The 11,305-nt window shown below is 37.9% G+C and overlaps 1 pseudogene; it reads left to right on the top strand.

The window, feature by feature from the left end:
* The first annotated feature begins 258 nt into the window (after positions 1–258).
* LOC112934734 (U6 spliceosomal RNA) lies at positions 259–352 on the top strand (annotated as a pseudogene).
* The last annotated feature ends 10,953 nt before the right edge of the window (positions 353–11,305 follow it).

The raw sequence follows: 11,305 nt of genomic DNA, 5'->3' as shown, positions 1-11,305 counted from the left end.
CCGGGATCACACCCTGAGCCAGAGGCAGATGCTCAACCACTGAGCCACCCAGGCATCCCACATTCAAACATTTTTAAAATTCACCCTTTTTTTTTAATTCACCCTTTTTAGATGAATTGTGTGATATGTGCAATCACATAACCACCAACCACTCAAGATATAAAATAGTCCAATTATTCCCAAAGTGTTACCTTCTGCTAGGCCCTGGCAACTCTGACCCTGTTGCTTATAGTTTTACCTTTTAAAAAATACCATATAATGCTTGTTTTGGTAGCACATATATTAAAATTGGAATGATACAGGAAAGATTAGCTTGGATGACACACAAATTTGCAAAGCATTTCCTATTTTTTTTTAAAGTTATGTAAATATTAAACGGGACTCTCTGAGTGGAAAGGAAAGACCAAAAGTGACAGAGACAGGAAAGAGATAGAGAAAATCTACAGAAACAATGATGAAACAAGTAATAGAATGTCATATACATGGACCTATACAGCATGTATATGTAATCAGCCCTTTCTGATTTCTTTGACTCAGCATGTTGCTTTTGAGATTCATCATGTCGTTACATGTATCAGTAATTCATTTATTCTCATTGCTGAGTAGTATTTTTCATTGTTGAGTGGTTGGATTTAACAAACTTTGTTATGTATTCACCAGTTGATAAACATATGGGTTATTTCTGACTTTTAGTGACTATGAATGAAGTTGGCAGCAACAGTCACCTATAGGTTTTATATGAATGAATGGTTTCCTTCCGTTTGGGTAATAGCTAGGAATGGAATTGCTGGGTCATGTGATATGCACATTTTTAACTGTATATGAGCTGTCCAGTTGCTTTCCAAAGTGACTGCACTGTTGCATGTATTCACCAGCAATGTATGAGAGTTCCATTTGCTCCATATCCCCACTTGCACTTCCTATTGTCAGCATTGTTTTCTTTTAGCCATTCCAATAAGTAGCATCTCTTTGTTGTTTTAATTTGCATTTCCTTGGTAACTGATGATGTTAATTTGTTTACATGTGCTTATTAGTCATCCAAATCTCTTCTTTGGCGGTGTGAATGTTCAAATTTTTTGCTAATTATTGTTTTTTCTTATTATTGAGTTTTAAAGAGTTCTTTAGACATTCTGAATGGAAGTCCTTTATCAATTTTTTTGCAAATATTTTCTCTCTGTGCCTTGATTTTTAAAATTTTTCTTAGTAATGTCTTTTAGAGAATAGAACCTTAAATTTTTTTTAAGCCCATTCAACCAATTTCTTCTGTTGTGATTCATGGTTTTTGCGTCTTAAATTTAAGAAATATTTGCTTAATACAGAATCATAAAGATATTTTCCCATGTTTATTCTAGGAATTCTGTAGTCTTAGGCTTTACATTTGGGTCTATGACCATTTTGGGTTAAATTTTGTTTATATGGTGAATAAAAATTGAGATTTTATTTAATTTTAATTTTATTGGCATATAAATGTTCCATTTTTCCAGCACCATTTACTTAAAGTACTGCACTTTGTCCGCTGAATTACCTGGATAGGTTTATCAAAAATCAGTTGACTATATCTGTGGCAAATATTTAGATCCTCTATTCTGTTTTGTTGTTGTTGTTTTGTTTTCTAAAGATTTAATTTATTTATTCATGAGAGACAATGTGAGAGAGAGAGAGAGAGAGGCAGAGACACAGGCAGAGGGAGAAGCAGCCTCCATGCAGGAAGTCTGATGTGGGACTCGATCCTCAGACCTGGGACCACACCCTGAGCCAAAGGCAGACGCTCAACCACTGAGCCACCCAGGCATCCCCTCTATTCTGTTTTATTGATCTGTATGTCTATATTTGCTTGGCTAACTCACTGCCTTTATTACTGTAGCATTATAGTAAGTTTTTTAAAGTATAATTGACATACAGTGTTACATTAGTTTTCAGATTTAAGAAGTTCATATGTTATATTCATCTTAAATGTAGCTACCATCTGTCCCATCACACCCTATTAGAATATCATTGACTGTATTCCTTCTACTGTGCCTTGTATTCCTGTGACTTATTTATTCCCTTACACGAAGGCTATATCTCCCTCATCCTTCCCCTATTTTGCCCACTCTCCCACTTCTCTTTACCTCTGGTGACCATCAGATTGTTCTCTGTATTTATAGGTCTGATTCTGCCTTTTTTTTGTTTGTTTATTCGTTTGTTTAATTGTTTTTAGATCCCACTTATGAATGGAATCATTTGGTTTTTGTCTTTCTCAGTCTTATTTCACTTAGCATAATACTCTTTAGGTCCATCCATGGTGTTTCAAATGGCTCGGTCTCATCCTCTTTATGGTTGCATAATATTCCACTGCCATTGTTTATATATACCATGCTTTTCTTTTCCATTTGTCTGTTGATGGACACTTAGGTTGCTTCCATATCTTGGCTATTGTAAATAATGCTGCAATAAATATAGGAGTGGGGCAGCCTGGGTGGCTTAGCAGTTTAGCCCCATCTTCAGCCCAGGGCCTAATCTTGGAGACCTGGGATCGAGTCCCACGTCAGGCTCCCTGCAGGGAGCCCGCTTCTCCCTCTGCCTGTGTCTCTGCCTCTCTCTCTCTCTATCTCTGTGTCTCTCATGAATAAATAAATAAAATCTTTTTAAATAAATAAATAAGTAAATAAATAAATAAATAGGCGCATTTATCTTTTCAAATTAGTGTTTTCTTTTTCTTTGGGTAAATATCCAATAGTGGAATTATGGTCTATGGTCTATTATATCTATGGTCATATGATATTTCTATTCTTAATATTTTAAAAAATACTCTTTTTTTACAGTGGCTATACCAATTTACATTCCTACAAACAGTGCATGAGGGTTCCTTGAAATCAGTAGATATTCTACTTTTTCAAAGTTGTTTTGGCTACTTTAGTTGTAAGGTTTTCTATATTAATTTTAGAATAAGCTTTTAATTTATAATTTAGTATCCTAAAATAAAAAGGATAAAATATCCTACTGTGATTTTTATTGAGATTGAATTAAATATATAGATCGATTTGAGGAGAGTTAACATCTTCCCAATATTGAGTCTTATAATCCATGAATATGGTATATCTACTCATGTAGGTACTTAATTTCTCTCAACAGTGTTTTATAGTTTTCAGCACATAAATCTTGTACATATTTGGTTAGATTTATTTTTTTCATGTTTTTTGATGCTATTACAAATAGCATTAAAAAATCTAATTTCTGATTGTTCCCTGCATTTTATATATTGATTTTTGTATATTGACTTGCATATTGCAATATTGCTAAACTCGCATTACTTCTAATACCATTAAAAATAGATTATGTGGATTTTCTACTTAGATGATCATGTTGTCTGCAAATAAAGAGTTGTATTTCTTCCTTTCCATTGTTTTATTTCTTTTTTTTGCATCTTTGCACTGATTACAATCACCCAGTATAATGTCAAATAAGAGTAGTAAGAACAAATATCCTTGCTTCCTTGATTTTAGTGAGAAGAACATTCCATTTCTTACCACAAAATATGTTAGCTATAGGTTTTCATGGATAACTTTTATAAGATTAAGGAAGTGCTTTTCTATTCCTAGTTTGCTGAAAATGTTATCATATCATTAACGGTTGTTGGATTTTGTCAAATACTTTTTTTTTGCATCTATTGATATGAGTACAGAGCATTTTGTTTTTAATTCGCTGACATGATTGGTTAACTTTCAAATATTGAGTCACTTTGCATTTGGGGATAAACTCTATTTGATCATGATGTATAATCTTTTATATATTGATGGATTCAATTTGACAAAATTTTGTTAAGGATTTCTGTATTAGTATGAGATTCTTTTCCTATAATGTCTTTTTCTGGGTTTGCTTTCAGGATAATGCTGGCCTCATAACATGACTCAGGAAATGTTTTCTCCTCTTCTGTTTTATGTAAGTGTTTGCATGAAATTGGTATATTTCTTCCTTAAATATTTGGTAGAATTTGCCAGTGAACCCATGTAGGCCTGAAGTCTTGTTTATGGCAAAGTTTGGATAACAAATTCAGTAGCTTTAATCAATAAAAGATGGGTGCCTGGCTGGCTCAGTCAGTAGAGCATGTGACTCTTGGTCTCAAGGTTGTGAGTTCAAGCCCCATGTTAGTCATGATGTCTACTTAAGAGAAATAGATAAATAATTAATTAAAATTTTTTAAATGGCACTGACTAAATAGATAACTAAGGGCCTGCCATAATTAAGACATTGTAGAGCTGTGGGAGACACCAAGAATATAATGTAGGGTCTGCAATAAGCTGGATAGTTTTGTGCCTGAATTTTCAGAAAGTAATAAAGGACTATTACGAAATAGTCCTTAATACTTAAGAAATTAAGACTATTTCTTCTTGAGTAGTTTATATCTTTCAAGGATTTTTGTTTATTTCTCCTTCTAAGCTATCGATTCATTGGCATAAAAATGTTTATAATATTATCTTATTATCCTCTTAGTTTCTGCAGGGTCTATTTTGATGTCCTCTTTTACATTGTTAATATTGGTAATTAATGTCTTCCTTCTTTTCTTTTTTCTTGATTAGCATGGCTAGAAAGTTTATCAATCTTATTGATCTTTTCAAAGGATAACTTTTAACTTTATTGATTTGTCTCTATTTTTTTAATTTTATTGATTCCTGCCCTTTACTATGTCCTTCCCTTTGCTAGCTTTGGTTTAAATTTGATCTCTTCTTTTAAATTACATAAATGGAATCTTAGATTATTGATTAAAGAATTTACTTGGTTTCCAGTATAAACATTTAATGCTGTAGATTTTCCTCTTGGCAACATCAATATTTAGTTTTTAATGTGAAAAAATGGACTTGCTTCATGCTTAGGCTAAATTTATAGATTTCTAAATGCTTAGACAGTGTCTGCATTTCTTATCATGGATTGGTCATAAACATTTTTGTCAGCAGGTCACATTTGCATATCTCTGCTTTAGATGATGGGACCTGGGTTCTAACCCAGGTTTGCTCACCACAAGGATTCAGAGATGAGGGCTGGAAGAAGAGTATAGTACCTGTGACCTGTGGGCCAGTCAATCAAAAAGAGAAAAGGACAGGCCTTGTGAAAACAGCAACCTTTAATGCTGGATACCACCCAACAGAGAGAAGTGGCTGCAAGGAATCAGACTCAAGCCCTCTTCCACCTTAGGGAGCAGTCATTAGAATGAAGGGCTAACTGTTGTTCTAACATCCAGAAGAAAATAGAAATTCTGGTTCTACAAACCTTGATAAATAAAGAGAAAGAAAGACAATGTTTCTACTCTCTTTATCACTTTCCCATTACCATCCATTTTCTTGATTCACTCATCTTAGACATAAACTACATTTGTTAGTTTCCTAACTAAACTCACAGAGCTTAAGTGCTATCCATGCATAAACTCAACCAGCTTGTCAGTGTTAACGACAGAGAATGAAAGATTTCCTGACTCTTAATCTAATATATTCTTCCTGCAGTGGTAAGTTTAGATTATCTTTCCCTTGCCTTTTAGTTTATAATCAAAGTGAAGGTGTGTGTGTGTGTGTGTGTGTGTGTGTGTGTGTGTGTGAGAGAGAGAGAGTGTGTGTGTGTACACGTGCACTTGTGTGAAAAGAGAGAGAAAGAGTGAGACGTGGATTTTCATTATTTAAAGGTTAAGATTAATCAAAGTCTGGTTAATAGAGATAAATGTCATATCAAAGATTTCTGTATTAAGAAGTAGGAATTTGAATATGACATATTGTCAACAGTGATATATGTTAAAGTCACTGAATTTTGGAGCTGGGATCTGTCTGACTCAAAATTCTGTGCTCTTTTCAGTTTGTCTCATTGCTTCTCACATGTGATTACAAGCCCAAGTCATAAAGGCACTTGGCTTTCATGTCCCAAAGGCATAATTTTCTTGCTGTTTTCTCAATTGCAAACACTTGCCCCCAGAGTACTGACCCTGGGACATAGGGCTCTAATTGCCCTTATTTTCACTTTACAAGAGGAACGAAGGTTTTCATGGAGTAGTGTTTGAAGTTGAAACTCGTGTTGAAAGAGCAGTTGCTCCTCTTACTAAATTGTCCCAAGAGCAAGGAGTCAGTTTGCTCTCTCCTCCCGGCCAGCCTCCCACCCCCAACCCACACCCCTTTAACCAAAGCAAAGGAGTATGCATCTATCTGCATAGTCATTAAAATGCACCAAGTCTCAGAACTGGCTTTCTCTCCCCCCATTCTACTGCCTGACAAAGGATTTGTGACAAAAGACCTTCTTCCCGGTTTGTAAAACAGTTGTGTAAAACTCGGACTGTAAAGTCACAGTTGACTGCTTTAATGTGGAACAGCTGGGAGGGTGTAGACGCACTGGCAGGTTGAGACAGGGACTGGGAATGGTCCCCCATTCTGCGAAGGGTCGACTTAGTCACACCACCTGCTGCCCCTATTATTTCAAGAGCAAACCAGTCATGACAGCCTCAACAGACGGACACACGGCACCAGACGGTGCAAGGGAAGTTAAGAAAAGATAAATTAAGTGATCAATAAAGATAAGGGACCTGCTCAGCAGTAAATGGTGCTGACAGACCAGACAAAACATGAAGCAAACGGGCATTTGATAATGTGGGGGTGTGTGGAGCTTAGCGTCAACCTTCATAGTATTGACATTTCGGAGACCACTGGGACATTGGCAGTGGATTTTCCTGACTGGGCTGACTTGAGTTGGAGATGGTTGCCTTTATCTTTCCATTGTACATGTGGAAGGGTTCAGGGTCCGTTTTAGAAGTGTACTAAGCCATATACATGGAGGAGGTCACAGCTGGCTTTGATCTAAGCCAAACTAGATAGTGCATGGGGTTGAAATTTGAAGTCAAACGTCCACAAAGATGGCTCTTCTTTGGACTTATTTGTTGAACATTCACCAATTTCTTCATTGCATCTACTCTTGAACAAGCATCTATTACGGATGCTAGGCATAGTGCTAGGCCACATTGGGTATGGGTGTATGATGGTTGTAATGATGATGATGGTGCCAAATTGCAGTCATTTCCCTGGAGAATGTTATAAACTAATGAGAGATACAGCTGTCCCACTCCCAACACCCCACCCCCAAACCAGTTTAGACATAATCTTTAAAGTATTATACTGGAGGGATGTACAGCATGCCAGAGAGTGACTCAGTCTGCTTGAAGGAATCAAGAACATGTTTACAGAGGAGGTTATGAAGGAGAAATTTCAAGGAAAAACATTTCTGGCAGAAGAAATAGCACAAAAAACACAGAGATATGACAAATGTGGCCTTCCTTCCCAGATCTGGATATGAGTTCTCAAAACCACAGGTTACTCAAGGGTAAGTGATTTAAATTGTATAGTTTTATTAACATAAACATGAGTATATAGTAAAGGAGAACAAAAATTCAAACTAATTTTTTGAGATAATATCTAATGCTTCCAAGAAATTCTGGGCTTTTCTATAAGGTGTCTTCAGGATTTGTCCTCAGATATTCCTGGGGTTTGTGCTTATTCTTCTCTGCCATAAGTAGAAAAAGTTGAGACTAATGCACGAGATGTTCAGTTTGGTATAACTAGAATATGAGATGTCTGAAATGAGAGGTTAGGATGGACAGGAGAAGAGAGCAGGAACAAGGCTGGTTGGAGGGGGTGCTGCCATAGTGAGAAGGGTCTCCATGCCTCCTGTTTAGATGGAGTTTTACAATGTACAAAGTACTTTTACAAAAGTATTTCATCTGACCTTCATCATGACCCCATCAAAGACTTTGAAATGAGCATATCTGTGGAATTTGTTGTTTAATATTTGAATTTAAGAAAGGCTTTCTAGCTTTTGTAAGAGGAATGAACTTGATGGAAAGATAAGAGAAGGAAATTAAAATTATCAAGGGCCTACAACGTGCCAAGCACTTTAATATTCATTATCTTATGTATGTTTGGCCACAGTTGACAGAAAACTCAAAATAAAATTAGCTTAAACAGGTAGATTATTTTTAATTAGTCATTTTTAATTAGTCATTATTTTTATTTAGAGGTAGTCATGGGTGCCACACTGTCTCAGGATTTAGACTCTTCTAGCTCTGTTCAATCATCCTCAGGGGCCAAGAAGTTGTTGAGTTCCAGCCATCACGCCTTTGTTCTAAGAAATAGGAAAAATTAAAGGGCCTGGAACACTCCTAATTAGATATCAATGGCCCAAATTCAGTCATGTGAACACAGATAGCTGCAGAGGAAGCTGGGAAATGTAGTCTTCTAATCAGGCAGCAATATGCTCAGATAAAAAGGAAGAGTATGGATCCTGGGGTTGACAACTAGAAGTTTTGCCACACAATTATCATCTAGGTGAGAAAGCAATTCAGAGAAGGTAGATGATTTGTTCCAAAGCACAAAGCCTTAAAACTGCAGAGCCCAGGTCCAATTCTAGTTCTTACTGAATCTAAGTCAGTTGCTACTTCTACTGTAGTGCTCCACTTGGACATGGGGTGGTGGTGGGTAAAGAATGATAAACGTAAAGATGAAAAATAGGAGTACATTGAATAGCATAATGAAGGTATGAATTGATGATAAATTCTTATACCATATACTTGATAATAACAATGAAGTGCCATGTCTGAATCTTGGTCACCTATAAAACTTTATTCTGCATTAGCTCATTAATTCTCCCAAATTTGAGAGCCAGTTAACATTAGTTCTTATTTAAAGATGGGGAGACTAAGATTCAGAGAGGCTAAATTATATGCCCATGTAGGATATTTTTGTCATGATAGCTCTCAATGTATCCCTAGAAAATGAATTTTGATTTATATAGGTTTTTATTTATCTACAGTTTTTCTGAAATATTGCTATAATTAATTCAGAGCTGAAAGGAACCTTAGTCCTTACAATTTAATTTCTTTTCCACTGGTAGTGGGGACACTAGAGCACAGGAATGCAACAATGGCAACCGCTGATTATAGTTATAGTGTGCTTGGTGCCATAGGGTAGGTGAGTCTCAAACCTTGTCCTCAATGCCTACCTCCACTCACTGTCTTCCATTTCCTCTGACAAGTGGTGAGCAGACCCAGACAGGGCCCGGCACATCAGCATGGGCTCAGTCATTTCTGTTTTCCTCTTTTTCTTCTTCTCCCTGCCCCCTCCTCCTCCCTCTGCTGCTTCTTTCTCTTTCTTTCTCTCTTCCTTGTTTCCCCCTCTCTTCTTTCCAAATCTGGGCAACTTTTTCTTTCTCTTTTTTTGACTTCCTTTTCTTTTAACCCCTCCAGAAGGTAGATGAGTCTGAGATTGGGAGGAGAGGAGAGTGCAAAGTCTCTCATTGTCACCCTCTGAAACTATGTGCTCCACCAGAGCTTTTCTGGAACTCAGAACAAGGGTGTGCCAGCAGGTAAGGCCAAACGGGCCCTTTGATTTCCATCTGCTTTTGTTCCTTATGTGGTTAGCTACCTCGGAAGGAAAGGAGATTGCAGGGCAGGATTGGTGATGCCTAGGTCCATCATTCTGATATTATCAATTCTTCCTTCACCAATAAGAAGAGTTTACCATGTGCCAGGCACCATGCTCAGCACTTTATGTGCAGGACTTCGCACACTCCACACATCAGCCATCTAAAGGTGCTCTTACTGCTGATGAGGAAATCAAGATTCACAGAGTGAAGGACTTGCCTGGTGCATGGCCACGCCACCAAGATCAAAATCCAGGTCTGTCTGACTCCAACCCTGCTCTTTCTGATGGCATGTATTGGTCCCCTCCAATGTGCAGAGGAGCCCACATGTGCCAGCCAACCCTGGACTAGAAGCTATGGCAACCCTCAATTAAATGGAAGATCCCCAGTTTTTCTAAAGCTGTTCTAGTTATGACTAACCTAGTCTTTGATTTGCTTTGCATCTGCGAGCTGATTACAGACCAAGCTGGCCATGGAACTGTTTCCCTTTATGAACTGGGCTCCATGACTAGTCCTGAAAAGGCTATGATCCATTAATGTTGTCATGGTCCAAGTCCCTGCTCTGCTGTGTTGGGTATACTTGGACCCAAGCTCAAGCTTGTAAATAAACCCTCGTGTGTTTGCATTGGTGTCAGCTCCTCGGTGGTTTCTCGGATTCACGATCTTGGGCACAACATTTGGGGGCTAGTCCGGGATCCGAGAAACCCCCAGGACCCCATCCGGAGGGTTTCAGGCGTGGTGAGTGCACTCAACTTTTTCCACCTTTTGTGCGCACATGAATGTTGTCATATCTGCTCAGTAGGTGTGCCATCTCCAAACAGGATCTCAGCAAACAACTGCACGTGTTATGCCAAGGAGTGGAAGGCACCAGAGGCAGCCATCCTATGCTTCATTTGGTTGTTCTCCCTTCAACTAGCCACATTTTTCTTAGCAATTTCTGGGCATCTTTTTCTTCCCCCACACGACAATTACCTGTCTAAGTAAGTGAGACTTTGGGATGTCATGGAAGAGCTTATAATGGAGTGCCGGAAACACCAGTCCTCGTGCAGGCTCTTCTCTGTGCTAGCTGTGGACCTCTTTGAGGCTTAACTTCTCTGTACACCAGTGTCTTCAGCTACTTACTGGGGGTGACAAAATGCTGTTGAGCCCCAGGGAGTTAGTAATGCACAGCAGTGTCTTGTGAAATAACCAAGCAAATGTCATTTTTTGATAGTGATTTTCACTCTAGAATCTCAGCTTTTTAAGAAAAGAGATCATGTCTTATTCACCTTAGTTTACCCATCACACCAGAGAGAGTAACACTTAAATGACCAGATTCTTACCAGGATTAAATGAAAAACTTTCTGTAAAGCACCCAATGTGGGAAATGAATATTAAATGGGAAATAAATAGTAAATCTCTCCCACTCAACTCCTTTGTTTTGTGTCCCCAGCTCTTAGCACATACTGAACATTAGCAAATATTGAGATAGGCTGTACAACATGTGGATTATTAACAACAACAATTATCATCAACAATATTTGTACAGACTCTGTATTAGGCAGTATTCTAAGCATATATATATATATACACATCCACTCATGTAGTGCTCGTAACTACCCTTCTAGGAGAGTCCTATTATTATTATCCTCATTTTACAGATGAGGAAACAGACAGGAAGAGTTCAGTTACGTTTCCCAAGGCATCAGGCTAACACCTAGCAAAGCCAAGATGTAGACATAGACTCTCTGGCTCTAGAGTTAAGAGCACAGATCGCAGACCCTGTGTTTGATTGCAAATGGCCAACAATTCCTTACAGCTTTTCCCCTCAAGAGGTAGAATCTATTCCCCACCCCACCCCCCACTGAGCCTGGACTGGCTTTGTGACTTGCTTTGATCAACA

Source organism: Vulpes vulpes, chromosome 11 (genome assembly GCF_048418805.1).
Source record: "Vulpes vulpes isolate BD-2025 chromosome 11, VulVul3, whole genome shotgun sequence".
NCBI classification, from domain to species: Eukaryota; Metazoa; Chordata; class Mammalia; order Carnivora; family Canidae; genus Vulpes; species Vulpes vulpes.
The sequence above is the reverse complement of the archived record's forward strand: the minus strand, read 5'-3'. Positions and strand labels throughout refer to the sequence as shown.